General features: G+C 39.8%; 1 protein-coding gene across 7 annotated transcripts in view; it reads right to left on the reverse strand.

Annotated features, from left to right (window-relative positions):
* Nucleotides 1-21,816, reverse strand: part of TMEM150C (transmembrane protein 150C) — a 138,964-nt gene that overhangs the window by 18,605 nt on the left and 98,543 nt on the right. For 4 of the 7 annotated variants that reach the window (XM_072114737.1, XM_072114694.1, XM_072114711.1 and 1 more), the window contains one exon: nt 1,151-1,208. The exons of the other annotated variants lie outside the window; for them this stretch is intronic. The gene's annotated coding sequence lies outside the window, so the exon portion shown is untranslated. The remainder of the gene's footprint in view (nt 1-1,150; nt 1,209-21,816) is intronic. 7 annotated transcript variants of the gene reach the window in all.

The following is a 21,816-nucleotide window of genomic DNA, read 5'->3' on the forward strand; positions in this document are numbered from 1 at the left end:
GCATCTCTGAACGCACAGTACGTCGAACTTTGAGGCAGATGGGCTACAGCAGCAGAAGACCACACCGGGTGCCACTCCTTTCAGCTAAGAACAGGAAACTGAGGCTACAATTTGCACAAGCTCATCGAAATTGGACAGTAGAAGATTGGAAAAACGTTGCCTGGTCTGATGAGTCTCGATTTCTGCTGCGACATTCGGATGGTAGGGTCAGAATTTGGCGTCAACAACATGAAAGCATGGATCCATCCTGCCTTGTATCAACGGTTCAGGTGGTGTCATGGTGTGGGGAATATTTTCTTGGCACTTTTTGGGCCCCTTGGTACCAATTGAGCATCGTTGCAAAGCCACAGCCTACCTGAGTATTGTTGCTGACCATGTCCATCCCTTTATGACCACAATGTACCCAACATCTGATGGCTACTTTCAGCAGGATAATGCGCCATGTCATAAAGCTGGAATCATCTCAGACTGGTTTCTTGAACATGACAATGAGTTCACTGTACTCAAATGGCCTCCACAGTCACCAGATCTCAATCCAATAGAGCATCTTTGGGATGTGGTGGAACGGGAGATTCACATCATGGATATGCAGCCAACAAATCTGCGACAACTGTGTGATGCCATCATGTCAATATGGACCAAAATCTCTGAGGAATGCTTCCAGCACCTTGTTGAATCTATGCCACGAAGAATTGAGGCAGTTCTGAAGGCAAAAGGGGGTCCAACCCGTTACTAGCATGGTTTACCTAATAAAGTGGCCGGTGAGTGTAGGTACCAAAGATAATAGGCAAGGTTGTTCTACATCCCAAGAGTTATTGATTTGTGGAAAAATAAATGTTACAGTTGACCTTAATGTCTCTGAAGTGCTTTAGGGGGGTGTTACTAGAGGCTCTCCATGCTGTAGCTTTACAGGAGGTTACAGTGTGCAAGGAGCACTTCCCCCCATCCCCCCACTGTGTGGTGAAAATGTCACAGTCTAACAGTCTGTGTCACAGACAGTCTAACAGTCTGTGAAGCTGCAGCATGGAAAGAAACTGGTAACAACCCCCAGAATCCTTCAGAATCCTCATTAACATAATTTTAAGAGTTGATTTTAGAAGGAACAACGCCATGTATAACAAATATAAGAAGATTACCACAGTCACAGTACCTGGATCTATGAGTAACTCTCCCTGGTTTCTCTATGGTCGATTTTGATGGTAAATTTCCTTTAAACAATGAAAGAAGAGGCACATGTGAAAAAAATATTTTAAAAAAAATTAGAACAGAACTGTACACGAGTGATACCAAAAAGTCGATTATACTCAGACACCCAGGATAAGAATTAAAGCTGCCAGAAAAAAAAGAGATAAGTGTAGTAAAGGGAGAGGAATCACCATGATGCAGCAAATATACAATAGGATAAGTGATTTATCATATCTAAAATTAGACACAAGTGATGCATTATGCATTAGCATACATTCATAGAATGTAAAGTCAATAAAATGTCTTGATAGAATCGCTAAGTCAGAGGTTGTGGAAAAACTCTGTACTTTGCTCTTCCTACCTTCTGAAAGTATTTCATATTTGGTATTTCAATGTTCATATGACTTTCAGTCACATCTAACTTATGAGATTCCAATTGTCCGATTCACCACCTTTAAAAGTGTTTGTATGGCTTTCTACTGCCATTTCTAGTTTCTGCCAGTCCTCAGGAGATATAATAAGTATTTTTTTTTTCCATAACATTTCTCAAAGGTGATGACAAGCCCTGTAAGACAAACCCTTATCCTGAAACATTTGTGACCTAATTTGTACTTGATGGCTTCTATACTCCACAATTCCATATGTTCCAGATGGAACTTTGTATATACTTTCATAACTGCATACAATGTGAGGAAAAAGTTATTTCAGATACACAAACATTTTCATGCCCTGCCCAGCCATGTGTTTGGCAGATTAATCAGGCTTGTTACAGTAAGATAAGATATGTTTGTGGTATCACCCTTTGCAATTTGTAGACATTTAGATAGCTAGAAAGAGCAGACTATTTCACTAATAACAGACTAGACCTAACTGCAGTGTAAATCCCATAAAGTAGGAGCAGTGGCGCAGCTACCAGGGGGGGCAAGGGGAGCTGGCGCTTTGTGTCTTTAAATGCACACCGCTGATCACTGGACGCAGGCAGCGATACTGTTGCCTCTGGAGAATATCTCCATACTCCATCCCTAAAAAAATTGCAGTCAATATAATGTCCCCTAGGTAACTGTTAAGTGCTCCACATGTGCCCCCTGCATATACAAATACTATACTGTGACCCCTCAATATATTATTATATATACTACTGTATACTGTATACTGCTGGGGCACATGTGGTGGCTACTATATACTTCTGTGTCATGTGTGTGGGCTAGCTATATACTCCTGGGGCATGTGTGGGGGCTACCTATGTACTGCTGGGGCATATGTGGGAGCTACCTGTATACTGCTGGGCATGTTCTAAATGAGACTACATATATAATGGGGGGCACGTGATGGGGCCACCTATAAACTGGGGGCATGTTCGGCTACATATATACTGGGGGGCATGTTCTAGGGCTACCTATATACTTGGGGAATGTGCAGGACTATATATATACTGGGAGTGCTCTGCTATCTAAATTAATTAGGATTTGCTGATGTTAAATATGAATTAACCCCTTAAGGACCGAGGGTTTTTCGGCTCATTTCTCGCTCTCCAACTTCAAAAATCCATAACTTTTTCATTTTTACGTGTACAGACCTGTGGGAGGGCTTATTTTGTGCGTAACAAATTTTACTTTCCCGTAATGTTATTTATTTTAACATGCCGTGTACTGCGAAGCTGAAAAAAAATTCCAAATGTGGAAAAATTGAAAAAAAAACGCACGTTCTTGTGGGCTCAGTTTTTATGACTTTCACTCTTCGTTCCAAATAACACGCCTACTTTATTCTTTGGTTCGGTGCGATCGTGGTGATACCAAATTTATATAGGTTTTATTGTGTTTTAATACATTTTCAAAAATTAAACGAATGTGTACAAAAAAGAAAAAATTTTTTTGCCATCTTCTGACGCGAATAACTTTTTCATACTTTGGTGCACGGAAATGTGTGAGGGGTCATTTTTTGTGAAATGAGGCGACGTTTTCATTGCTACCATTTTGAGGTCTGTGCGACATTTTGATCATTTTTTATTTCATTTTTTATGTTATGTAAAAAGGTGCAAAAGTCGCATTTCGGACATTTGGGCGCCATTTCCCGCCTCAGAGGTCACCGCCGCCTGTAACCGTTTTTATATTTTGATAGATCGGGCATTTTGGGACGCGGCGATACCTAATATGTTTGTGATTTTTACTGTTTATTATGTTTTATATCCGTTCTAGGGAAAGGGGGGTGATTTGAATTTTTAATATTTTATTAATTTTTTTTATTTTTTAAACTTTTTTTTTCTCACTATTTTTTAGACCATCTAGGGTACATTAACCCTAGATGGTCAGATGGCTCCTACCATATACTGCAATACTTCTGTATTGCAATATATGGCATTTTTGCAGCACATTCGTTACAATGAGCCACTGCCTCATTGTAACGAATCTGCAGATGCCAGATAGTCTCGGGTCAAACAAAGACCCGAGGCTACCATGGCAACCGATCGCCGCCCCCCGATGACGAAAAAAAGATGTCTTTTAAATGCCGCCGGCAACTTTGCAGGCGGCAACGAGGGGGTTAATAGCCGCGATCGGTGCAAGGTTTTGTGTTATATGCAAAAACCCCCACCTTTGTATGAAGAGGACTCAGCCCGTGAGCCCTCTTCACACACTCCTTATACCTCTGCGCCGTAGAGCTACGGCGCAGAGCGTTAAGGGGTTAATAAAGGGGGAAGTATACGGTAGTATATATTATAATATATTGAGGGGTCACAGTGCTGTATCTGTATATGCAGGGGCACATTGTGGACCACTTAGCTCTTACCTAGGGGAAATTATATTGACTGATTTTTTTAGGGACAGAGTGTGGAGATGTTCTCCAGAGGCCGAAGTCAACCAGGTGGTAAATTCTGCAGTGATAAGTCATGGCCGGGAGAAGTTTTCATGACGTTCTCTCCCTGATGGAGGAGGAGACTACAGAAAGAAAAGCCAGATGGACCAGGCCCTCACAGACATAGATGGAACAGCAGTGTCCTAACGGTAAGTTATTTAGGTGCGCGAGTACAGCCCAGATGTGCAGTATATTTAATGCTGGTATAAAATTATGTGGTTGTTTACTGCTGATGTAAATTTATGCTTGCAGTATATTCATTTATGGTATATATATATGTGCAGGATATTATTATGTGTTGTTTATTCGTTGCCATAGTCATTGGTATCTATGTGTTTGATATATCATTTTTCCCTTCAAGCTTCATCCTGATTCTGTAGCATTTATTTTTACAATTTTACAGCGTTCTTCTGCTACAGAAAAGTACCTGACGACTACTAGCAGCACTCAGACAGTAGTATGTGCCTTTGCATTTAAAAACCTTTGGTTGGGGGCCCACTAAGATGTGTCCGCCCCCCCCCCCTACCTGTGCTAAAATGCTAGCTACGCCACTGAGTAGGAGGAAATATGTCTAATGATGGCTGATTCATTTGCTGCAGTATAAGACTGCCAAGTTGTATATTGCACCTCCTATTAGTTGTTTTACTTTGTTAAACTACAATATTTAATTTTTTGGCACACAGACTGAATTTCATTTACAGCAAGGCCACGTCTCCTTTTACAAACACCACACCCCTTTTTAAGACAAGTCCACAAACTTCCTAAAAATGGGGTAAAACCCTGAATAAATGTGGCGCTTGGCATTTGAGTTGCAAATTACTTTAGTATTCTGATGTAGACAGATTTATACACCTCCCCCACTCTCTACTATGCTATGTAAGCACCTTAGCACCAAACAAGATGTAGCAAAGCATAAGTGACCAATATGTAAATTTATAAAACAATAAGAGGGAATCAATTCCTATAAAACAAACATAAACCTCCTAAGCAGTTGTGAAGATAGAAGCACACTAAATCCTCTTATGATAACAACATGATTAGTATTTTAGATTTAGCAGTCACTTACACAAGGAGGTGGTCCTATCAGTGATGCATAGTCATATATGATAACAGAATCTCATTCAGAAAAACTTTACATTATATATGAAAATGTAAAGATTTTAATCTGTACAAGCATAAATCTGTGCAGATTAACCAGACAGAGTTTACCAAAGGTACACAGTACTTAATTCTTTTTCATCTAACACTGTTGAAACATGTCTGGATGACAGGAAACATGTTAAATAACCTCTTATTAACCTTCAACTTCCCTCTTGAAGAGGGAAAAACAAGTACAATAGCCTAAGATCAAGTATAATCATGAACAGCAGAAAAACAGGCTTTAACAACTTTATTACAGTATATACTCGAGCACGGCTGCTGGCTATATACTAGGAGCAGGGACTAGCTGGCTCCTGACTGGCTATATAGTAGTGGACAGACTGGCTGGCTATATACTGGGGACAAAGGCCAGCTGGCTATATACTGGGGACAGGCGCTTCTGGCTATATACTGGGGGCATTGGTCTAACTATATATTGGGGGCAGGTGCTGCTGGCTATATACTGGGGCAGTGGTCTAACTATATACTGGGGGAAGGGGCTGATGACTATATAATAGGGGCATGTGCTGCTGGCAATATACTAAGGGAAGGGGCTTCTGGCTATATTCTGAGGGCAGGGGCTGCTCAGTTCTTTATAGTAGATTCTCCTGAACACTACAAAATACCAGTTGCTGGAAATATCACATTAACTGAAAGCTGCAGAAATGCAAGAATTACACAAGTTATTCATAAAACCAACATGTGACCATAATAATGTTAGCAATCTCAAAATGAAAAAAAAAGTGTGCCACAGTATTTTTTATTTTTTGGTGTTAAAGCTGAAAGTCATCCTGCTCTTAGCTTTATAAGAGGAGACAGATGGTCTAGCAGAACAACACAATAACCTGCAAATCGCCTATTGCCAATACTGCTGTGGGGAGCCCAATAGAAAGCCAACTACTGGCATTGCCTTTATATCAAGGACAGGGTACTGTGAATAGAATCATAAGGTTGTATCTTGCATTAGGGCAAACAATGAAACAGTAAGAGGACAAAATTATTATTTATAGTGTTAATGGAAAGGTAGTTTCTAGTTTACAAAACTAATTTCTATATCTCTTTTTAGGGAATATATAATAAATAAACTACAGTTTATTTAACTAATATTGCATATCTGGCAAAGGCTACTGGGGCATAAAGTAGCTTCTCTGGGCAGCGGGAGCAAAGGCTACTCCCAGCCCCCAGTAGCCTCTGATATCCCTGCTCATCCACGGGAGCTCCTTGATTCTGCGGCTACTTCAAGTGCCGCTTTGTGTTTGCGCTGTGCACAGACTTCAACAGGGTGGCAATAAATCAGTCTGTGCATGCACATAGCGGCCCCTGAAGGAGCTGAGGATGCGGCGCCTGGAGGAGCTGAGGGCGCAGAATTAAGGTGGCAGAGCCGGGGGAAGAGCAAGTAGGCAGGGACATCAGAGGCTACTGGGGCGTGGAGTACCCTTTTTTTCCCGCTCCCCGGAGAGGCTATTCCACACCCCAGTAGCCTTTACCACAAATTAGTATATTAGTTAGATTGTCTGTAGTTTAGTGTAGAAAATATTGTAGGATTATCTAAAAATAGATTAGGGTTTAGAATGTCAGTGGGAATCTACCATCAGATCTATTTTAACAGGTAGATTGATGGTAGGTTTCCTTCAAGGCACCAAACTGAAGAATGTGAGATCTAGCAAGCTCTGTGTAGTGCTGCGTGCGCTATATATTATTATTATTATTATTATTAATAAGAATGACTACAAGTAAACATTATGGGCCCCATCTATTAACCCCTTAAGGACACAGCCATTTTGTAGCTTAAAGCTCAGACCCATATTTTGTATTCTTACTGGCGTCGCTTTATATGGTTATAACTTTTGAACACTGTTTCTGAGATTGTTTTTTCCTCACATTCCTCACACTTTATTTGTAAATTTGCAATTTATTGGTAAATTTTGGCTGATAAGTTTTGCATTTATTTGCCAAAAATAACTGTATATTTTATCATTGTAATCCCAGACAGAACTTTTTTTGGTCTCTGTGACAATTGGGTTTTAAAAATGTTGGGTTGTCATAACAATCAATATTAACACTAAAGCTTCATTACAGACACATTTTACAACTGTTATAGTTGTTTATTGTAGCCTAGGACTAAAGTACAATAAATTACCAATATCCAGAGGTCCGTTTGTAACTAGGGGTCGTATGTAAGTCGAGTGTTCTTAAGTAGGGGTCCGCCTGTACCACCAAAATAAATTGCTGAATAACATTTCCCATATGTCTTCTTTACATTTTCATAATTTTTTAAATGTCGGGATAATTTATTTTGATGTCACGTTGCTTGCAAATCGTATATAGGTTTTGCATATCCACAGGCAAACTTCACATACTACACACTGAACTAGTTTTGAAAAATTTAGCCCTATGCAATGCTAAATTTTGTCTGTTATTGCTTTGTCTGTTAAATTTTGTCTGTTATTGCGCTGCTGAGAATATAAACAAACACATTCTCCTACATTACGTTTCAAATTAAAGCTGCTTGCCAAGGGTCCAAGCCAATGTCAGACAAGAGTTCCGGTGATTGTGGGCCCACTGTTCATTTAAGTCTAATAATATACAAATGGGGGCCCACCAGAGGATTCTCTGTTTCTTCTGTAACTATGCAGTTATTTTTTTCCTTTTTCAATATAATTACATCAAGGCAGGAAAACCTAATGTTGAACTTGTAATCATCAACCTTAAAATCACTGTTCTATTTAAGCTGTGCTTTGTAGAAATGATAAAGTGTACCTAGCCTTTCAACAAATTTTACAAAGCGAGGTATAACAATTTCTCACCATTTTATGACTTTTGGCAGACTCCATCTCCAATTCTCACCTCTTCCTTGGCTGGTATGTGAACACTATAATGTCTCTCATAAACTACACACAAAAAGTAGAGGAGTATCTAACACACTCCCTCAGAAGCACCAGGACTATCATATAAGACATTATTGAGAAGTACTGACCTGTAATGATGTGAATAAAGGGAGAAACACAAAGCTTACTGTTATCTGCAGCTGTGTTTTTCCTCTCACACTTATCTCCTTCTCACTTTTCCTCCCTACTCTCCAAGGACTACTGGTGTGAGCTGTTATTTGTCAGCTCTCTGACCCTCTGTCGCTCTTGCTCTACAAGATGGAATTTGGGTAATGGTTCAGAAAGAAAATCAGTTAATTTTGTTTGTGTGTGTTGCAAGGAAGTATAGAGCTGGATTTGCTCTTAAAGCAACGCCATGCATCACAGAGTCCATGCACAGCAATGGAGCCAGTTGTCCCTAAAGAAGAAGTGGAATCCAGACCCACTAGACTGCTAGTTCTTTTAGACCCGCAACACATGGGTCAGCATGTCAAGTTGGGCTGCATATTTACCAATCATTTTCAGTTTTGCAGTTAACACATGGGGGATTTATCACGGCTTCTACATGTGAGTACTGAAATAAAAGTTGTGGCTTAGTCACAATTCCTGGTGCAATCCTCCATCTCCATCTGAGCTACTGTATACAGGTGTAATAACTTTATGCCCACCTGGAGGAGTGTGCGCATGGAAAGCACACAGACGCGCCTCTTCCTGCGCAGCTTTCATAATCAATTGAATGTGCATCTTAAAAAAGGCATATACAATTGATTTTCTAACGTCTGCAAGGCCATTCCATCCCCAGGCCTGGACAATCGCTATGCCCTGGTTATGCTTGTCTATTGCACTGAATCACTATTTAGAAATAATTAAAACTAAGGTTTTGTACAATGCTATTAACAGCTATGACATAAGTACATAGAAGAGACAAATTTATTGGATGGAACATATATTGTTATTTTAAAAAGACTTAATTATTCTGAAATGTTGAGCTTATATTTATTTAAAGGGATTGGCCCTCTTCCTTCACATTTTCTGTAATGTGCAGCCGCTGCCATTCCTGTATAAAAAGTGGCTGTAAATAGAGGGTCATGTGATATCTAACAATCATGCCCAATTGTACTTTCAGCACCTCATAATAGTTTTCATGAATAAAATGTTAAGCTCATGGAGGTTTGGTAACAACAACTTGTAACATTTCTTTTTTATTATTTTTCTTTAAAGGACACCTGTCATAAGGTCTCTGTAACTATTTCTGTCACCACTACCTGTTGGAGCAGATCACAAGGATTCCATCCCAACCTTTATCTAGTCAATTCATACATTAACCCCTTAAGGACGCAGGGTTTTTCGGCTCATTTCTCGCTCTCCAACTTCAAAAATCCATAAATTTTTCATTTTTACGTGTACAGACCTGTGTGAGGGCTTATTTTGTGCGTAACAAATTTTACTTTCCCGTGATGTTATTTATTTTAACATGCCGTGTACTGCGAAGCTGAAAAAAAATTCCAAATGTGGAAAAATTTTCAAAAAACCGTCACGTTCTTGTGGGCTCAGTTTTTACGACTTTCACTCTTCACTCCAAATAACATGCCTACTTTATTCTTTGGTTCGGTGCGATCGCGGTGATACCAAATTTATACAGGTTTTATTGTGTTTTAATACATTTTCAAAAATTAAACAAATGTGTACAAAAAAGAAAAAAAAAATTTTGCCATCTTCTGACGCTAATAACTTTTTCATACTTTGGCGCACAGAGATGTGTGAGGGGTCATTTTTTGCGAAATGAGGCGACGTTTTCATTGCTACCATTTTGAGGTCTGTGCGACATTTTGATCATTTTTTATTTCATTTTTTATGTTATGTAAAAAGGTGTAAAAGTCGCATTTCGGACATTTGGGTGCCATTTCCCGCCCGGAGGTCACCCCCGGCCGTAACCGTTTTTTATATTTTGATAGATCGGGCATTTTGGGACGCGGCGATACCTAATGTGTCTGTGATTTTTCCTGTTTGTTATGTTTTATATCCGTTCTAGGGAAAGGGGGGGTGATTTGAACTTTTAATATTTTATTAATTTTTTTTATTTTTTAAACTTTTTTTTTTCTTTTTTTTTTCACTATTTTTTAGACCATCTAGGGTACATTAACCCTAGATGGTCAGATCGCTTCCACCATATACTGCAATACTACAGTATTGCAATATATGGCATTTTTGCAGGTCCTACATTACAATGAGCCACTGGCTCATTGTAACGAACCTGCATAAGCCATGTAGCCTCGTGTCAAAAGAAGACCCGAGGCTACCATGGTAACCGATCGCCGCCCCCCGATGACGTTCGGGGGCGTGGCGATCGGAAAAAAGATGGCGGCGACCGCGGTTATTAGCGGTGGGGGTTTTGTGCAAAATGCAAAAACCCCCACCTCTGTATGAAGAGGACTCAGCCCGTGAGCCCTCTTCATACATCCCTTATACCGCTGCGCCGTAAAGGTACGGCGCAGAGCGTTAAGGGGTTAATCATTCTGAAATCATATTTATTTTATTATGTAAATGAGGCTGGCCACATGGTCAGATGCAGTGATGTTACTCCTCCCCTCTCCTCCCCCTGCTCACGTCTGTGTGTAATATAAGTAAAACATTGCTAGTGCTTGTTCTTTATCTGCTGACATGCTCTGTTCTGCTATACACATGTGTGAGACACAAACATCCGCTACACAAGTACCTGACATACTCTCTCCTCCCATACACATGGCTGCATCCTGTAGCAGTTGTATCTCTCCTACACATACAGGCTGCAGGGGGAGCCAGAACCAAGAAGTCCATAGAGGCAGCCAGTACTAGGAGTGTCACTTCATTATACAGGCTGTCAGTCATGTGTATAGAAGTATCTCATACACACACAGGCTGAAGAGGACCCCAGCAACAGGAAGTCCATAGAGGCAGCCAGCACAAGGAGTGTCACATCATTATACAGGCTGTCAGTCATGTGCATAGGAGTATCTCATATACACACAGGCTGCAGGGGGTGTAGCTGCCAGCATCAGGAAGCACATAGAGGAGCCACCACCAGAAGTGTTACATCATCATACAGGCTGTCAGTCATGTGTATTGGAGTATCTCATACACACTGGCTGCAGGCGGGGGCGGCACCAGGAAGCACATAGAGGAGCCAGTACCAGGAGTGTCACATCATTATACAGGCTGTCAGTCATGTGTATAGAAGTATCTCATACACACACAAGCAGCCTGCACCAGGATGAAAACATCCCATCTCAGGTTATTTCCATGCAGCTTTAGAACCTGATTGTTTAAGTTTACAGGGATGTAAGGGAACAATGGGAGACAATGCTTTCTAATGGCAGTTTATGAAATATTTAGTTTTGGAGGCTAATTTACCAAAGCAAAGAAAAACATATTCGTACTAAATTATGAAAAAGACTAAGGCGGGCATACATTAATTGTGGCGCAGGAACCACCCTATACTTTTTAATGGGATGTAAGTTTGCTGCGTAAGGGATTAATGAATCAGTGCATGACTGATAATGGTTTGACCTAACTCCCCAGTCATTAAGGTGAAAAAGAATTCGCTAGATTAGATATTTGCTACTCTACGTTTGCGGCCAAAATTGTGCCAAAAAAACGTGAGTGTAAACTTGAAGCGCCAGATAATTGTTGGCTTAAAAAAAAAAGGGTCCAAAAAAAAAAGTGTGTTGGAAAATCACAAATATTGTGACACAGACACTTCATAAATAAGGTGTAACAGGCACAGTAAAGGGGAAAAGAATCTGCCAGTTTTCCATTTGAAAGTCAATAATAATTGTCCCCATAAGGGTTCAGGGAGTCAGGACAGTGTTCATAATAAGTTGGATCATAGTCATTATTTACAGATAAAAGGTAACAGTGTTTTGAACTTTTGACTTTCTCACAATTTATGAGACTACCATCATTTTAAAAACTTCATCTTGGCTATCTAATGCATAAATGGGACACCTATTTAGCATATGCTTAGTTTTTTTTAATCATGTTAATATTTATTGAATTTTTCAAAAACATTAACATAAAAATAAACGTACATTGCATCATTGCATTACATTTGGTTGTATGTACTTAAATGAGAAGACAAATACAGGTTTGTCCATTAATGGCCTGTATGAACCCATACCTGTAGCACTACAAACCATTAGAAAAATGTCTGCAACATAAGACACCAGAGAAGTGAAATACAGTAATATAATCCCCCCACCCTTATCCCCAAACCCCGAGTCAGCTCCCAAGGGTAGGGCTTGAACGCCCTAATGAATACTGTTTAATTTATTCAATGTGTCCCCTGACCTCATATACATTCCTAAGAAGCTAGGGAGAGTAGAGACTGCAAACTCGCTCTTATTTGCAACAATGATTGTGAGGATAGTCATAGTATCATAGTTTATAAGGTTGAAAAAAGACAAATGTCCATCAAGTTCAACCAAGGAAGGGATTGGAAGAGGAAGAGATTTATGGGAAACAATTCTATATAACATAACCCTTCTAGAAGCTCTCTGCTGTCCCTGCTGTGACCAGCGCCTGAGGCAGGCTATTGCACAGATTGACAGTTCTCATAGTAAAAAAGCCCTTTCGGTGATTAAACCTTGATTTCTCCAGACAGAGACAGTGCCCCCTTGTCTTTTGATTTGATTTAATCTGAAACAATTTACCACCATATTTTTTGTATAGTGGGTCAATGGAACCTGGGATTCCCAGCCAATCTCCCATGCTGGTACTTGCCAAGCCTTAAGCTGCTGCGATCTGACGAGAGCAGTCACATTCAGCGTAGAATGGCCGTTGTGGCTGGTGTGTTCATCCATTTCCCCCAAATTTTCTCTAATTTGGCTATAGAGTTCCTTTTCAAGTAGGAGCCATATTCCAGGCTGAGTACACTGTTTATCCTATTTTTGTATTCCCTCACTGGTAGAGGCCTAGGCCTTATCTAATGTGCTGCAATTAGCTTACTAACCTGATAAGGAGACCGCTGGATCCCTACAGTGTGAGCAGTGGATAAGTTGTCTATGTCTAAAACCCCCAACATGCAGGAGAGAGATGTCATTCGTATTATGATTGAGAACACTTTCCCTAAAATTTCCAGCACCTCCTTCCAAAGGCGTTCCAGTTCTCCACATTCCCATTTCACGTGCAGAACACCCGCTGCTTTACACTCACATCTAGTACAGTTTGAGTCTCCCTGAACCCCTAACCCCTCCGGTAATCTATATGCCCTGTGCGAGAGGTGGGACCTTGCTAGGAGATAAAGTAGGTATAATTTCTAGACAATCTGAGCACTGCTCATTGGAGATAGGCCCTATATCTCTTTCCCATTTGGCTCTGCTTTTAACCCCTTAATGACCTGGCCCTTTTTTGTTTTTTTATTTCCATTTTTCACTCCCCACCTTCTATAACTTTTTTATTTTTACATGTGAAAAGATCTGTGACGGCTTTTTTTCTGTGTAACAAATTGCACTTCATAGTGATGGTATTTAATAGTCCATGGGAAGCGGGAAAGATATTCCAAAATGCAGTGAAGATGGTGAAAAAAGGCCTCTGTGCCTTTTTCTTGTCGGCCTCAAATCTCAATCCGCCAGGCGCCGCCATCTTGCCGAAGATTGTTGCTCTTCCGAAGACCTGAGGCTGTCTCATTTTAACCCATTCATTACAATGTGCTAATGAATAAGGAGGAAAATCCCCATATACTGCCATACCGAATCACCCCCTTTCCCTAGAAGTCATATAAATATAACAGTAAAAATCATAAACACATTAGGTATCACCGCGTCCCAAAAAATGCCCGATCTATCAAAATATAATAAGGGTTTTACCCTGTAACCGTTTTACCCCGTAACGGAAAATAGCGCCCAAAGTCGAATATGGCACTTGTTTGCCATTTTGAAAAATAAAAAAAAAATCAAAAAGGGATCAAAAGCTCTTACAGTCCTAAAATGATAGCATTGAAAATGTCATCAAAAGCCGCACAAAATGACACCACCCACAGCTCCGTACAATGAAGTATTAAAAAGTTATTGGAGCCAGAAGATGGCAAAATCAAAAAAGTATGAGTCATCGGGACAACATAGCCTGTCAAAAAATGGTGCAACTGTGGTTTTCTTTCCAAGTCCACCACATAGTGGTGAAAGATAAGGGGAAACACAAATTATTTTCCCTGTTACTGTCTCACAGTTGTATGATCACAAATGTGCTTATGGGGTGACAAAATTCCTTAAATATCATGAAGCTAGCTTTGATCTTGGTGATCCCCAACCTTTGTTTCTCAAGGGCATGATGAGAATTGTAGTTTTGCAACAACTAATGAGTCAAATATTTGAGACCACTGTATTAGATCCTGATGGTAGAAGAAAACTGTATATATTCTGTATTTACTCCTTGTATAGAAAAGAGGCTACAATTCAATATTCGCCTTTGGCACCCGTGTGTCTGATGAGCATTTACAGCAAATAACCTGTCTGGGAAGTATGCCACTATGAAAATATTCCCTAGGAGTCTGTATTAAAACAGAAAGCATGGAACCAAAGTTATTACATTTAACTACCTATAAATTTTCAGTATTTGCATGTTGGTCTAAACCAGGGGTAGGGAACCTATGGCTCGGGAGCCAGATATGGCTCTTTTGTTGGCTGCATCTGGCTCTCAGGCAGAACTTTAATAAATATTGATGGGTGATGTGTGTCTCTTAGACTTATTACTGGACACAGGCAGCGATGTTACCGCTGCCTACATCCTTTGTACGGCCCAGGTGCCATCGCCGCTATCGTCTAAGCCTGGGTCAAAGATAAGAGCGTGGGAGCAATGGGGAGCTGGCTGCAGGGAGAGCTGGGAAGTGAATATTCATTTTTTATTACCTATCTACTGGGAGTATATCCTGGGGCTAGCTATCTACTGGGAGGCATGTGCTGTGGCTACCTATTTACTTCGGGGCATGTGCTGTGGGGCTACCTATTTACTGGGGGTATGTGCTGGGGCTACCTATCTACTTGGAGGCAAGTGCTGGGACTACCTATCTACTGCGAGGCATGTGGTGAGTGTCAGGATTTGGAGTAGTGAACCCCCTGAACCCCCATGGACGATGATGTAAGCAGACACCTTGGACCGGAATCTAAGTGGCACCTGGTCTTCACCAGAGCCCGCCGCAAAGTAGGATGGTCTTGCTGCAGTAAGGTACCACCTGGTCGTTCCACAGGCACGACTTGTCTGCGGTGGCAGCCAAGGTTGAGGTACAGGATCACTAGAAAGTCTTGTGTTCAGGAACAGGCAGTCGGTCAAGGCAGGTGGCAATGATGCGAGGTAGGGGACGGAGCAAGAGGTCAGGGCTGGCAGATCAAGAACAGGTCCGGGGTTAACAGAAGCTTCTTCATATCCATGAAGAACTAAGATCCAGCGGGGAACCAAGAAAGTGGGTAACGCTAATCAGCAGTGCGCTGGCCAGTTAAATCTGCGCACGCGCAGCCAGGATGGGAGCAGTCACATGGAGACGTGAGCTCTGAAAGGGGCGTCGCCACAGAGAGGGGCACGGGTGTGCCTGCGATCTGAGACGTAGATCGCAGGGGCACCCATGACACTGGGACTACCTATCTCCTCGGGGGCATGTGCATATTGTACGGCTCTTCCGGAATAACATTTTAAAATATGTGGCGTTCATGGCTCTCTCAGCAAAAAAGGTTCCTGACCGCTGGTCTAAACAGAGAAAAGAAAGCAATTTGCTAATTTTAAGCCCATGTGTTTTAAACATTTTACTCAAGAAAATAGTTTTGTTAAAAATTAAGGTTCAATGGAAGGCTAAATCAGTCAATACATGAACATGTTCATTTTAGAGAGAAAACATAGAATACAAAAAATGTCTTAATAAAAGTTACCCATTGTCTGAAAATAATGTCCAAGATGAAAAACTATACTCAACTCTTTGTCCCAGTGGTGGTCAAGGGGTCATCAGGGAATTTGATTCTTTTGGACTGGAAGTGATGAAGATGCTTTCAATGTGGGGGTGGACTTATCATACACTGGCAAAAACCTGCCATAGAATTGCAAAGTAACCTATTGGTCATAGCTAGTTCACAGCCAAAGGCCCAATGGTGTAATAGGGCTGTGTAACACTGAGGTTGGCGTAGCTCTATATACTGTCTATGGGGGAATCTGTATATAGGGGATGGATTTTAATTAAACTTGTTGCCTTGTATGGAGTACTGTATACCATTTAATTTGGGAGTATGTATATGGGGGCTGTTATAAATAAATTAGGGAATCTGTATATAAATCAGGTGTGTATATAAATTAGAAGGGTGCTGTAGTTCAGGGGGTGTGGTACATATTGTGGGAACTGTAGATACTATAAATTATTTGAGAGAGTATAAAGGATACTTTATGTGGGAAATAGTGTGTTCAGTCGTGTTATAAGGATAATATATATTAGGAACATGCTTCATTATATTGTAAGTAACTGTGTTTTTTTATGGGCGCAGTGTGAAGATGTGCTGCATGGAGCTGAAGTCATTTGACTGTGAATTCAGCAGAGATAAACCATGGCCGGGAGAAATCGTAAAGAAGTCCTCTTCCTGATAGAGCAGATCACCTGTAAGGTACTAGAGGTCACTAATGTCTGGGTCTAATGACTGACTACTAGTGTTCGAGGTAACATCGGGGAAGGGGGGGGGGGGGAGGAAGTAGCAGCATTTTAAATTTTCACCTCAGACAGCAAAAATGCTACAATCATCCCTAGATGGGTACTGTATTTTGCTATATCCAGCAGTTTCGAATAAGGTGAATAGAGAGACCATAAACATGCTCAGTCTGCAGCTCCATTCAGATGGCGCTCCCTTTTTATGATCAGTGAGGGTCCCAGTACTCGGATTCACACAAATTACTATCTGACCTGAGATTAGGGGTTAATACAAAAACTTCAGCCGATCCCTTTATGGATGCATATCTCTCTGTCCACCTGGCTACCTTATTTATGTACAAACTGCATGAACGTATTTATTTTAATAAAAAAATGTATTCAGTGTTTCCTATGCGCACACTTCTGCTACTACATTCATTAAATCTGTGTTCTTCAAGTATTTCCACAGAGTATTTTACGTTAAGCTTTTATTGGAAAGATTTGAAACATTATGAAATCTAGCAGAGTATATAGATTATCTCCTCCAAGGACAAGTCATGAATGAATATACAGTATGAGGATGGTGAGCCACGATAGGGTCTGCAAGCCCCCAGTTATTAACTACACATCACAGTCACAATATACAAACACAACCTGCTTCTACAATATGAGAGCTTCTCACTTTTATTATGTTAGCACTCGACCATAAATATTAAATGAACTGGGAATAACAAGAAGCAACTTAAAAGAAGCACACACTGACACAGCAAATGCGTAGCCAGTGACGCAAGTGCCTTCTATCCATATAAATAATTAAGAATCCACTGAAACCAACACACTGTAAATGCTGAAAATACATTTCTGCACACTAACATCATATTTCTGGCTGGGATTTAGTAATCCTCTTCCAGAAGTGTCACAGATACAACTCATAATTCTGCTGTAACTTCTCCAACTCTAAATTTAAAACAAATGCTAGAAGAATTTACTAGGAAGTCATGATATCTACCGACAACACTTTCCTTGTTTTATCATCAGTGTAAGTGGTTATAGTACCTCTAACAGCTTTTTATTTTATTTCGCCCTATGCTTTATTGTTGTGGTTTATATCATTTAAAAAAAATAAAATAATAACTGCACTGTACAACCCATCCCATTTAGAGGAGGGCATTGTCACTAATCTCTCCAGATAACAAAAGCAAATGTGCAATGGTGTTAACATGAATGATTTAGCAAAAAATGCTAATTCTAATTTTTGGATGGAGTGTGGTGTGGAGGAACATGAATAGCTGCACTACTCTGTTTTGGGAGGTAAACAGAGTTTGCAATGTAAACCCATCACTCTCTATGAGTATATACAATTTGAGACGCCCCTTATAATACATTGTCCTACTTGGGAATTCATATAACTACAGGAAACAATATAGTTGAATAATGATCACTATTTTCGCAATTCAAACATGATTTAAAGCAGGAGTCCCCAAACTTTTTACATAGGGGGCCGTTCACTGTCCCTCTCAGACCGTTGGAGGGCCGGACTAAAGTTTCACAATAAATAGCGGTACATGTGACAGCATCCGTAATACACTGGGACCCCCCTCAATTAATTATTTAATATACTGCACCCCCTTGTGAACTAATTTATATATTGGCCCAATTAATTAATTAATTGGCCAAATAATTATTAAATATACAGGGACCCCTCTCCATTAATTATTGAATATGCCTCTCCCTCCATTAATTACTATACCCCCACCATTAATTATTTCCTATTCTGCCCCTCCCCCATTAATTATTTCCTATGCTGCCCCTCCCCCATTAATTATTTCCTATGCTGCCCCTCCCATTAATTATTTCCTATGCTTTCCCCACCATTAATTATTTCCTATGCTGCCCCCCACCATTAATTATTTCCTATGCTGCCCCTCCCCCATTAATTATTTTTTATGCTGCCCCTCCCATTAATTATTTCCTATGCTGCCCCTCATAATTAATTATTTCCTATGCTGCCCCTCATAATTAATTATTTCCTATGTTGACCCCACCATTCATTATTTCCTATACTGCCCTTTATAATTCATTATTTCCTATGCTGCCCCTCATTATTAATTATTTCCTATTCTGCCCGTCATAATTAATTATTTCCTAAGCTGCCCCTCATAATTAATTATTACCTAAGCTTCCCCTCATGATTAATTATTTCCTAAACTGCCCCTCATGATTAATTATCTCCTAAGCTGCCCCTCATGATTAATTATTTCCTATTCTGCCCCTCATAATTAATTATTTCCTATTCTGCCCCTCATAATTAATTATTTCCTATACTGCCCCTCATAATTAATTATTTCCTATACTGCCCCTCATAATTAATTATTTCCTATACTGCCCCTCATAGTTAATTATTTCCTATTCTGCCCCTCATAATTAATTATTTCCTAAGCTGCCCCTCATAACTAACTATTGTACCCCAGTCGCCACAATCTTTTTACTGCCCTTTTTTCCGGCCGCACCGAGCACTATACAGTGACGGGCAGGAGCTTCCTGTCCGGACGGACAGAGGCTCCTGCCCGATGGTAAAAGGCCGTGGGGGCCCGGCGCGCCAAGCATCGGGGGCCGGATCGAAACGGTCCGCGGGCCGCATGTGCCCCGCGGCCCGTAGTTTGGGGAACCCTGATTTAAAGGCATTGGATTAGTACATACCAGAAAGGAACGCCTAAAAAAGTAAGGACTTACTTCAGTACTAAATTGCAGCTCACTACATTCTTATAATAATTTCAAGCTTGTTTAGTCACCTTATTATTTTAGATTCTGAAAACTATTGCACTCACTAATTGTCGGGTATAAAGCAGATAACAACCAGGCATTGTCCTTAAACAATAATGGATTGTATAAATACAACTGTTCACTAAACTTTTATCTTGGGACCATGATGAGGAAATGAATCATGAGTTTTTGCCTTAATAGAGCTTCATTCCAAAGGAGAAGAAATAAAACATCTGTAACTACAATGACCAATATATACTTGGGCTATACTGACAAATTCTAAAAGCAAATCCTTGGCTTACAAGTCATTCATTTATGAGAAACTGGTAACATCTTTTTTAAGTGAATGGGAAAGATTTATTAAAAAGTACTTCAAAGTAAACCATTGCAGAGTTAGACTTGAAAAATCTGGTGTAGTTTACAACTTTGGAGTTATATCATGCAACATCATGGTATAACATCATGATCTTAGTTGATCAGGGGAGTAACTACTGTGGTAGCAGCCACAGCAGCTGCTATGGGGCCTGTAATGTCAAGGGCCCGGTCACATGACCTTTCACACTAAGAAATGGAGTGTGTGTACTGTTATATATAAATGTTATACTGCATAATATGTTATAACAGTGCATATCTTCCACACATGTGAGGGGAAGAACTGTTTCTCTGTGAATCATTGCTAACCAAGGCTAGGGCTCTTTTATTCCACTCACTTTGAATGTGTCTAAAAACGGTTTAAAATCTTTAATAAATATGGTGGAATGTATTTAAGACAAATTTCCAAAGAATTCTTTCACTGACAGTTTGATAAGTCTCCCTGTTGTTACCTGTACTAACACTTGCATTTGTTTTTACATTTTGAGTGTGCTGGCTATGACAAAAACTTTTGCACTGTACATAAAATGTCCAGGGTTTTTGGGTGCTATTTATCTGGATTAAATTGTTTAATATTTGAAGGTAGGTGGGCAGAATGAAGAACTGCAAGGAGTTGCCTATTTTGGCAAATTGTTTACAATTTGTCATTTTTCTACTTGCTTGTGACTTATTTGTATCATCATAGAATAAGATTTGTGCATTAATGTTTGCAAATAAAAGTGGTCTATTTATGCAAAGATACCAGGTTTTTTTCTTTCTCTTTCATTTGTGGGAGAAGGAGCTAATTTCATACTGTACAGTACTGTACTTTCATGGAGCAGTAATAGACCAACCCCTTCCTTATGTTGGCGATCAGGACACAATCCAAATTGCAGCAGGTGCAAGAAAAAATCATTCGAAGTCCATGGACTAACAATGGCATAAACGTGTAGAAATTCCAGCACCCTGAACCATGCTGTGATGAATCGTGCAAACCTGAATCTTTATTCAATTAAAAAACATACTGACAGAAGTGCAAGTGTGTCCAGATCAACACGTTTCGACAGAGAATTTCTTATTCATGATCTACCTACTCTGTGGTAACAATCTAATTTAAAATACGTGCCCTATTACATTACAAAATAGGCGGCCCCAAAGAAAAAATTCACCTAGTAAGATATAAAGATATGTGACCCCAGACAGGTGATCCCGAAATCACATGAAACTCAGGTAACAACTAACAGGGCAGACAAAATGTAACGCAAGGACACGGGTAGTAATAATAAAAACAATAATTACACATAGAGATGAAAACCATATATATGTAAGAGACAATTTCTATATACTATGATTCACTGTGATTCTGACTAACTCTCTACCATTTTGCATGAATACATACATCATATACAACTATATTATCACATGACAACCAAATCATAAACACTTTACAAGTATAGTGTGAACGGAGCATTCTTCACCAAATATATCAAATAGCCCATTCCTAGCAAATCAATCATGGCAATAGAACACTACCTATTGAACCCAATATCAAGTATTATCAAGGTGTATTAAGTGCTATGTGTTGAAAAAATCATCATCCACATACATGGAGATACACATGATCATACACATAAAAAAATAATATATAGAAATCCCATCCTATATGATATTATCAATATGTTAATATTGATAATGCATATTTCATGGATATATATTCAATATTGAATATTTAATATATCCAGCAAAATCCGCCATTTGCTCATCATGTACATCCCTAAAATGTTTAGACATTTTACAACATTCACCAAATTCCTTCCAATATCAGATAAATGCTGACAGATTCTGATTTTCAGGGGACCAGTCATATGTCCCACATATTCTCTATTAAAAATGTCATAAGAAACCACCTTTATATAGCATTAGATGTGTTACAATTGCTATGTGATTTGATGATATATGTTTTCCCCGTTACTGATAAAGTAACTGTATCACCTCTTTTAATGTACTGACACACTTTGTAACTGCCAG

Source organism: Engystomops pustulosus, chromosome 1, assembly GCF_040894005.1.
Source record: "Engystomops pustulosus chromosome 1, aEngPut4.maternal, whole genome shotgun sequence".
Lineage (NCBI taxonomy): Eukaryota > Metazoa > Chordata > Amphibia > Anura > Leptodactylidae > Engystomops > Engystomops pustulosus.